The sequence below is a fragment of the Pantherophis guttatus genome, chromosome 4 (genome assembly GCF_059756535.1).
Source record: "Pantherophis guttatus breed Tessera chromosome 4, ASM5975653v1, whole genome shotgun sequence".
NCBI classification, from domain to species: Eukaryota; Metazoa; Chordata; class Lepidosauria; order Squamata; family Colubridae; genus Pantherophis; species Pantherophis guttatus.
The window spans coordinates 95,099,045-95,109,696 of NC_142066.1; the positions used below are offsets into that span (position 1 = coordinate 95,099,045).

Consider the following 10,652-nt stretch of genomic DNA (forward strand, 5'->3'; position numbering starts at 1 on the left):
AGGAAGGGAATATTTTGGAATTAACGTTGGAACAGAAGGAAGGATTGAATCAACCAATAAGCAGTTAAAAACAGGGAAAGCTCCAGGAACGGATGGACTAACAGCTGTTTATTATAAGAACTTACAGCTTGAAATGGTAGAGCCGTTTAGAACTTTACTTTGTAAAATTCAATTAGGGGGAGGAGTTCCACCCTCTTGGAGAACAGCTTTTGTTTCATTGATTCCGAAGGAAGATCAAAACTGTATCAAACCTGAAAATTTTAGGCCAATTTCACTTTTGAATACGGATTATAAAATTCTTGCTAAGATATTAGCGAATAGATTAATGCCAGTTATGCAACAAGTTATTCATAATGACCAATCAGGTTTTATAAAAGGGAGGCAGATGAAATATAATGTTAGGCAAATTATAAACTTATTGGAATATTTGGAAAAAAAATAACCAGGTCCCTGCAGCGTTCATATTTTTGGATGCAGAGAAAGCATTTGATCGATTGAACTTGCAATTCCTGTTTAATATAATAGAAAAAACGCACTTTGGGGAGTATTTCATACATTCAATTAGAGCAATATATCAGGAACAAACAGCACAAATAATAATTAATGGAGGTTTAACAGATGTGTTTAAAATTGAGAAAGGTACGAGGCAGGGTTGTCCCTTGTCTCCATTGTTGTTTATTTTAACTTTAGAAGTTTCGTTGAATAAGTTATGTGATTCTGATAAAATTAAAGGAATTGTAATTAGACAGCAGGATTATAGACTAAGAGCGTTTGCAGATGACCTGGTTCTTACTTTATCTCAACCTATAAAAGCGGCTCCCTATATGCTGGACATAGTAGCTCAATATGGCAAAGTATCTGGATTTAAAGTAAATCTACACAAGACAAAGATGATAACTAAAAATATGACTATAACTCAAAGAGAAGATTTAGGGAGAATAACGGGGTTTGAAGTAGTTAAAAAGGTTAAGTATTTTGGAGTAATATTGCAGCCTCAAATACGAAATTGTTTAAAAATAATTATGAAATTCTTTGGCAAAAAGTACAGAAAGAAATGGAAAAATGGAAAAAGTTACAACTATCACTATTGGGAAGGATAGCAGCAATAAAAATGAATGTACTACCTAGGTTTTTATTTTTGTTCCAATGATACCAGTGCTTAAAAAAGATGGAAATCTGATAGAATAGCAGAAAGGGATTAATACTTTTATCTGGGATGGGAAGAAACCAAGAGTGAAACTGAAAATTATACAGGATATACGTGAGAGAGGAGGTCTTAAAATGCCTAATTTAAGATTGTATTATGAAGCAACAGCTTTATCACAAATTAGTGATTGGTTTAACTTAACTGAAGAAAGAATGTTAAATATAGAAGGTTATGATTTGTTATATGGATGGCATGCTTATTTGTTATATGAAAAAAAAGTGGATAAAGTGTTTAAGGGTCATATACTCAGAAATGCATTGTTGAGGGTTTGGAAAAAGTACCAATATAAGCTGAACTATAAGATACCTATATGGGCAAATCCCAGACATGCAATAGAAAATATAAATATAGAGCAAAAAATAGAGGTGATTACTTATAATCTTCTTTTGGAAAGGGGTAAGTTGCAACCGAAACCTTTAGATGAATTAAAAGAAGAAGGGATAATTTATACTTGGTTTCAGTATGGTCAGCTTCAAGCTAGATGGAGGGAGGATCAAAAAATTGGGGTTATGCAAAATGAGGAAAATCTGGTGAAATAGATTAGAGATCAAAGTCAGATGCACATTAAAAGGTTGTATAATGCATTATTGGAAATAGACTCAGAAATGGAATTGGTTAAGGACTGTATGATAAAATGGGCACAAAACTTTCAGGAACCAGTGATGATGGAAACGTGGGAAAAGATTTGGGTCAGAAATGTTAAATTTACGCAAGCACAAAATTTGAGAGAGAATTTTTATAAAATGTTTTACAGATGGCACTTAGATCCTAAAAAATTATCATGTATGTACTCGAATTTGCAAGCTAAATGTTGGAGATGTGAATGTAATGATGCAACTTATTATCATATATGGTGGACCTGTAAGAAGATCAAGGCATTTTGGATAAAAATTTGGTGGGTGATGCAGAACATTTTGAAAAGAAGGTTGAAATTTACTCCTCAATTCTTTCTATTGGGTATAACTATGGACTGTACAGTTTCAAAGACTAAATTGATTTTGAACTTAATATCAGCAGCTAGGCTGCTGGTAGCTCAATATTGGAAGAAGGACTCTTTGCCTACTATTGAAGAGTGGGTATTGAAAGTAACAAACCTAGCAGAAATGGCGAAAATCTCAGTGTACTTGAAGGACCACACGCAAGAAAGATACATATCAGAATGGAGAAGATGGATTGATTATATTCAAAATAAGTATCAGACAAGAAAATATCAAATAGCTTATGAATGAATGTTAGTATTAGAAGTATTAGGTTATCTATAGTGGAGTTAAGGTTTCGGGGGGGAGTTAGTACTTTGAGGATAAGTAGATTAATCTAGTTTATGATTGATTAAATGAAAAAGCTTGTATTTTACTCTGGGAAGTCTGGGGGGGGAGGATGGGATGAAGGGGGGGAAAGTGTGGGGGGAACATGGGGGGGGAAAACTTCTTTGTAAAACTTTTCAATAAAAAAAAGAATGTCTTTAACTTCAAAATGTTGCTCCCCTTCAATCTGAGTGGGTACAGGAGGAGTGTCAGGTGCAGGGCGAAGCGGTGATACAATTTCAGGTTTCAACAAGTTGCAATGAAATACAGGGTGAATACACTTTAGGTTCTTGGGCAACTCCAATTGCGCAGTGACGGGGTTAATTACTTTAACAATTGGGAATGGGCCCACATATTTAGGATCAAGTCTCTTAGATGGTTGTGTGGACTGTAAATACTTCATGGAGAGGTAAACTCTGTCACCTACTTGAAAATCCTTTGGCTTCATGCATTTTTTGTCAGGTTGTTTCTTATGTGCCTGACATGCCTCCTCCACTGCCTTATGGGCAACTGGCCAAGTGTTCTGCAGTTGGGCTATCGACTCCACAGGGGGGGTATGTGTGGTTTCTCTTGAGGCAGTTCCAGCATAGCTCCAAAGTCCTGCCTGGACATCACCTTAAATGGGGTGAACCCCATGCTACTATGCACAGAATTGTTATATGCTACCTCTGCGAAAGGCAAAAGATCAGCCCAATTGTCCTATTTTATTTTATTTTATTTTATTATCATATTTATATACCACCCTTCTCCCGTAGGACTCAGGGCGGCTCACAGAATAAAAACAACATAACAATAAAAATGCTAAAACAAGCCAATTTAAAATCCCCAGACAATTAAAATCTCGCGACAAATCAGGGAATTTGCTGAAAAAGCCATGTCTTCAGGTCGGTGCGGAAAGTGCGGAGGTCAGGAGCCGTCCAGAGCCCGGTGGGTCGGGCTCAGAGGGTCGGTGCGGCCACAGAGAATGCCCTCATCCTGGGGGCCTCCGGCCGACATTGTCTGGCTGATGGCACCCGGAGGAGGGCAGTCCTATGTGAGCGCACTGGGCAGTGGGAGGCCGGTAAGAGGTGGTCCTGCAAGTACCCCGGGCCCATGCCATGAAGAGCTTTATAGATGAATACCAGCACCTTGAAGCGGATCTGAAGGGCCACCGGCAGCCAGTGCAGCTCACGCAGGAGAGGTGTTACACAGGAGTAACAGGCAGCTCCTGTAACAACCCGCACAGCCAGCATTCTGGACCAGCTGGAGCCTACGGATGCACCCCAAGAGCAGCCCCATGTAGAGGGCATTGCAGTAATCCAACCGAGAAATAATGAGAGCATGAGTGACTGTATGGAGGGCATCCCTGTCTAGGAAAGGGCATAACTGGTGCACCAGGCAAACCTGTGCAAAGCCCCCCCCTTGTCACGGCCGTCAGATGATGCACCAAGGACAGTTGTGAATCAAGGAGGACTCCAAGATTATGAACCCTTTCAGAGGGAGTAAGCAACTCCCTCCCCATCAGAAGTGATGGGGATACTAGATCATGAGATGTCGGTATCCACAGCCACTCAGTCTTGGAGGGGTTGAGTCTGAGCCTGTTCCTGCACATCCAGACCTGTACCGCCTCCAGGCACTTAGACATCATGGAAAGGGCATCCCTGGGTTGATCCGGGATGGAGATGTACAGTTGGGTATCATCAGCATACTGATGATACCTCACCCTGAAACTGCAAATAATCTCACTCAGTGGCTTCATGTAGATCAGTGGGTCTCAACCGTCCTAATGCCGTGACCCTTTAATACAGTTCCTCATGTTGTGGTGACCCCCAACCATAAAATTATTCCTAAGACCATTGAAAATATGTGTTTTCCGATGGTCTTAGGCGACCCCTGTGAAAGGGTTGTTCAACCCCCAAAGGGGTCCCAACCCACAGGTTGAGAACCACTGATGTAGATGTTAAAGAGCAGGGGGGAGAGAACCGATCCCTGCAGCATCCCACAAGTGAGGGGCCTTGGGGAGGATCTCTGACCCCCCGCCCAAACAAACTGCGTATGGCCCGAGAGATAGGAGGAGAACCACTGTAAGACAGTGCCCCCCACCCCCACCTTCAGAGCTGTTGCAGTAGGATACCATGGTCGATGGTATCGAAAGCTGCTGAGAGGTCAAGTAGCACCAGAATGGAGGAATACCCCCCATCCCGGGCCCTCCAGAGATCATTCACCAGGGCGACCAATGCTGTTTCTGTGCCTGAAACCCGATTGGTACAGGTCTAGATAATCCGTTTCCTCCAGGAATTGTGGAAGTTGGTATGCCACCACAGACTCAACAACCTTCGCTATAAAGCGAAGGTTGGAGACAGGATGAAACTTATTCAGGGAGGCCAGATCCAGAGCAGGCTTCTTGAGAAGGGGACAAACCACCACCTCCTTAAGTGCAGTGGGGAAGACCCCATCCCTCAATGAAGCGTTGATAATCGCCTGGATCCAGTCTCCAGTCACCTCTCTGGTTGCCACAACAAGCCAGGAGGGACATGGGTCCAACAAACATGTGGAGGCCCCCAATCTGCCCCCAATCCTGTCCACTTCATCTATGGAAACAGGGTCAAAGTCAACCCAGATGTTACCTTCAAGACTTGCTCCCACCTCCTCATCGGATCCTGCCCAGTCAGAGTCTAAACCCGTCCGGATCTGAGTGACTTTGTCATGCAGAAATTGTGCAAAGTCCTCAGCACTTCCTTGTAAGGGGTCCTCCCTCATTCCCTGATTGAGAAGAGAGCGGCCTTGTTCTCAGTCAGGGAACAACCCGGGCATTCCTCTGCAATAACACTGCCCCCATGGCTACATCACTTGCATCAGCTTGAATTACAAATGGGGTGTCTGGGTCGGGGTGCTGCAGCACGGGTTCTGCTGCAAACAGTTGTTTGAGCTTTTCAAACACTGCTTCGCATTCCATGGTCCATTTAAGTGGCTGACATGGTTTCGGCTTCCCTTCACCCTTAGTTTTTAAAAGATTGGTGATTGGTAGTGCGATCTTTGCAAAGGAGCGGATGAACTATTGGTAGAAATTGGCAAAACCCAGGAAACTTTGTAATTACTTCCTAGTGCAGGGAGGGGCCCACTCTAACACTACCTTTAACTTTTCTGGGTCCATTTCCACTCCTTCATTTGAGATATAATAACCCAGGTAATCAATCTTATCTTGGTGAAATTCACACTTTGAAAGTTTTGCATACAGTTCAGTGGTTCGGAGACTTCTAAGGATGACCACACCAATTTCACATGTCCCTCCCTCATTTCAGTGTATTTTAAAATATAATCCAAATACACCAATACTCCCTTGTACAAAAAGTCATGCAGCACCTCATTGATCAGTTACATGAACACCGTGGGGCCCCCCGAAAGGGAGCACCCGGAACTGGAAACATGCCAGGGGGCAATTAAATCCCATTTTCCGTTCATTGCCCTCCTTGATTTGCACCCAGTAGTAAGCTTCCCGCAAGTCTAACTTAGTGAAGATTTTTCCTTTTGCTAGATGCACCTACATGTCCTTCATCAGTGGCAATGGGTAGATATTTTCTATGCACATCACATTTAGCCTCCTATAATCAACTCATAGACATAGAGTCCCATCTTTCTTCTCCTGTAACAAAACTGGGGCTGCCACTCGTGGTCTTGCTGGTTGGATAAATTCACGTTTTAAGTTCTTGTCTATGAAGGTGCAAAGCTCTCCTAGCTCATGTGGAGTCATCGAGTAAAGTTTAGGCTTTGGGAATTTAGCTCCTGGAAGAATTTCAATACTGCAGTCCATGGGACAATGATGTGGGAGTGTATTAGACCCTTTCTCACTAAACACATCTCTCAAGTCCCAGTATTCCTTTGGAATTTTGGATTTCCTTATTGAGTGGTAAAGGGAGCTGGGAGCTGCTCCCAGCTCCCTTTACCCTTTGTTTCTCTCACCACTGGGTTTTGGGATCTTTTCCTCTTCCTTGGCCACTTTCTGCCAAATCCTTAAGAGCCCCCTCCTCCAATTCATGTCAGGGTTCCATTTCTGCAGCCAAGACAGTCCAAGTAGGAGGGGCCTCTCCATCCCTGGTGCCACTGTAAAACACAGAGTCCCTTTATGCTTTCCCATTCTCATCTCTACTGGTTCAGTTATAAAGTGAGCTGGGCCCCCTCCAGTTACAGTTCTATCTAGCTGGCAAAACGCTATGGGCACTCTCAGTCATTGGAGTCTCACTTCCACCTTTTCAACGACTTCAGAGCTAACTATGCAGTCTGAGTCCAGTAAAGCCAGCAACCTCCCTTGGGCCCCTGAAGAGGGCACCACTAACTCCACAGGGAGAGTTACAGGGGTCACCAGCTGACTTATCCAGGGGACGTCATCGCTGTTGCTGTTAGCCCCACCCAAGTTAGTCAGAGTTCCCAACCCCTCAGAGCCAGGAGGGGTGAACTCTACAACTTCCAGACCTTTCAGCACTGCCTCTCAGGTCCTTGGAGTTGATTTTATTGCCTCCTCCCTTGGGGTTGCCATGGTGCTGGGGTTGGGTCTGCTGGATTGGTATGCCGCACCTCTGTGCCTCTCCTGCCCATGTCAGAGGTACATCATGCTCCTGGGATGCTTCTTATGTGTGGGAAGGAAGGACTCACCTCATCTGATGGCCCTCCAGCATTCGTCCCGGGGAAGGTCGATCTCCACTTCTGCCGCCAATACATACCAGTGTTGTAGGGTTCATGGGGCCCAGCGCAAGATGCAGGTGTGGTAAATGTCATCATTGAGGCCATCTTTGAAGCAGTCAATGAGGATGCTTTCGGACCATGTGGCCAACTGGCATGCCAACTCTCAAAACTCCTGTACATGGGCACCGACCGTCATCCTTGGGTGATGGTCTTTATCTGGATTCTAGCCTTGCATTCAGCCAGTGGGTCCTCAAACCATTGGCGAAGGGCTGCCATAAAGTGGTCATAGTTCTGCAGTTGGGGGGCATTTCCAGTGTGGAGGGAGACCATTCACTCCATCGCCACCCCCTCCAGGGCCATGGTTACTCGTCTTACCTGGGCTTCTGCCGTCTCCAGTTTGGCCCCATACTCCTGCATGTAGTTCCAGACTTGCACCAGGAAGAAGCCCAATTGCTCAGGGTCTCCCCCATACTTCACATCCAAGGCTGGGACCTTTTGGGGTCACTGCCTTCGAGGAACGGTCCCTGCAGGTGGAGTGGCTTGTGCAGCTTGGTCTGTGGTGACCCTGGGGTCTTGAGAAGCTGCTTGTGTCAGAGGCCTTTGGGCTCTTTGACTTCCCCTAACCTGTTGTATCAGGAACAAGGTCTGGTTCAGCATGGCTTCCTCTGAGCTTCTCTCCAGGGAGGAATCTTCACTTTGCCCCATGCCCCTCACCCACCTGAGCCTGATGGGCTTCTCACTGAAGTCCATCTCATCTTGCCATTCTGCCTCACCTGGAGTCCAGTATGGATTAGTGGGGGAGCTGCCATAGCTCCAATTTCCTCCAGCTCACTCCCATGGTTAGACATTGGATGTTTGGTCCCCATGGTAGACTGCTGACCCAGAGTTTGCTTAATGTCAGAGCTGCCTTGGTTCAATTCCCAGGAAAGAAAAATCCTTGGCTCTATAGATTTAGAGAAAAGTATTTTACTAGGAACAAATTGAATGCAAACAGTTTCAAGCAAACTCTGAGGCACCAGAGCAGGAATCAGCATAGATAAAGATACAGTATACAGCCCAGCTGCCTTGTCGCTAGGCAACTGGAGGTCACTGCATACCAGAGCCAACTGACAACATGGCCTTGAGGCTAACTGCAGCTGCAAAACTATGATGTAAATTCTCCACAGTTCTCCACCCCACTTATTTTATGGCAGCAAACATCAAGCTAGCTGACAAGGTGTAAACTGGAAATTATAAAGTTTGTAAAGTATAAATGCATAGCTTTTAAGGACTAGGAAGCTAGGGGACTTGGAAGAATAATTTTGGGATTGACTAAATTTCATTAATAATTGACTTTTTTGGAGTTTTTAGATATTGGGATACTGGAATATTAGAGAGTCCCTTGGGAGTTGGGCGGCATAGAAATTCGATAAATTAAAATTAAATTAAATATAATATAATATTAAAAGTGGTAATTTTTAATATATTAATTTGGTACAAAATACTCAGCAGGAGACAATAAAGTTCTATGAAGAAATGTTAGTGATGGTTAAAAGTTTTTATGAAAATATGACAAAGAATCATAAAGCATTGATGGGATTGTCCAAAGATAAAGATGTGAGTGTAGAAGATCCTCAAGAAATGGTGGGAAAAGATGAACATAATATTCAGAAGATTAATGAGAAATTAGAAGGAGTGTTAAGAGGAGACAAGTCAAAATAAGTTACAAGAAAACAAAAACATTGAAAAGACAGTAACAATAAATACTAAGAATCGAATAGACAACAACAACAACAACAATAACAACAACAACAACAACAACTTTATTGTCATTGTACGTGTATACACAGTATATCCATACAATGAAATTCACTTAACAATGAATACAGTAACAGTGATACCCATTGTCATCAGGGCACTTGGTAGCATGTCCAAGAATTTTACAAAACACATCAAGAAATTGCAGCTTCCTGCAATAACACCAGCGGAACTGCAAAAAACTGTGCTACCTAGGACCCTGGCAGCAACCCGTATCAACCATTAGCACCAGTCAATCGTATTTGTGACACATTTTTAAATGTTCAGTTGACTGAATTTCATGTTTAATGAATAAAATAGATAATAATAACAATTTTATTGTCATTGTACATGTATACATAGTATACCCATACAACAAAATTCAGTTAAGACCCAAAGACCAGATCCAATACACATAATAATCCCCAAACACACTCCCACCCACCACAAATTCCCCACCCCTAAACCACCGAAGCATCCACAGAACAGACCAAGTAATGCTGTACAACAGCTCACTGATGGTGACCCTTTCGTTCATTGTTGAGTGCAATTATAGCTCTGGGATAAAAACTATTCAGAAAACGCGTGGTCCAAGTTTTAATTGTTCTGTATCTTCTGCCAGAAGGCAACGGTCCAAAAAGATTGTAAGCAGGATGGGAAGAGTCTCTGAGAATGTTATGCAACTTCCTCAAACAGTGAGATTTGAAGATGTCGTCCAGGGCTGGTAGCTGGAGCCCGATGATATTCTGGGCAGTTTTAATGATTCTCTGTAGAGCTTAATTCCTTAAGAGCTTACAATAGCAGAGAGGGGGAAAAATGAGGAAGACTTCCCAAAAATAATGAAAGATTATGGATGGGCATCCAAATGATGCAGCAGAATGAGATAAGGGTAAGACAGAGGGAACTATGTAAAAATGTTAGAAAGAAATTATAGGATCCCAAGAGAGAAATATAAAAGAATTACCAAAAAGTCAATAAATGATGAAATTCTAAACAGGCTGAGAGATTATGGATAGAGATATACTCTCTTGTAATATTGTGACTGTATTAAAACTAATAGAAATAAGTAGAATGTATAAATTGGGAAAATAGTAACACTTATACAGATATATAACAGAATTTATTATAACCACAAATATGCTAAGGTTAGGAGGTGGAAAATTATGATTAGGTATATTTAAATGTATTATTATGATTAACAGTGTGCAAAAAATATACTGGAATTTATAGCTTTTAAGGACTACAAATTCAGGAGACTTAGAGATATAACCCAGGACTGATTACATTTTATTAATAATTGGTTTTATTGGTGTTTATAGAAAACTGAGATATTGGAAATATGGTGGAACTTAGTGATTTAACAGGGGTCAACAAATATATTGTATGAAGAAATGTAATTGATGTTTAAATATATTTTTGGAGAAAGTGATAAAGAATCACTATGAGAGAATAGTACTGTTTAAAGATAAAGCAATGAATATGGAAGAACCCCAATAAGTGGGGGGGGGAGTACAAATTGGGAAAATAGTATTATACACATTGATGCATAAAATAATATATATTATAATTATAATGAGCTTATAATTATATTTATATAATTATATTATAATTATAAGATTAGAAGTTGGAAGATAATAATTATATATATATGTAATTGTATTATTATTGTTAGCACTGTGTAAAAAATGTATTGACCCAGTCATTAC

The 10,652-nt window shown here is 41.9% G+C and overlaps 1 long non-coding RNA gene across 1 annotated transcript in view; it reads right to left on the bottom strand.

Moving 5' to 3' along the window:
* LOC132709424 (uncharacterized) overlaps positions 1 to 7,964 on the bottom strand; it is a 163,667-nt gene extending 155,703 nt beyond the window's left edge. The window contains exon 1 of the long non-coding RNA XR_009620438.2: positions 7,944 to 7,964. This is a non-coding gene — a long non-coding RNA (uncharacterized LOC132709424). The remainder of the gene's footprint in view (positions 1 to 7,943) is intronic.
* Positions 7,965 to 10,652: the final 2,688 nt, after the last annotated feature.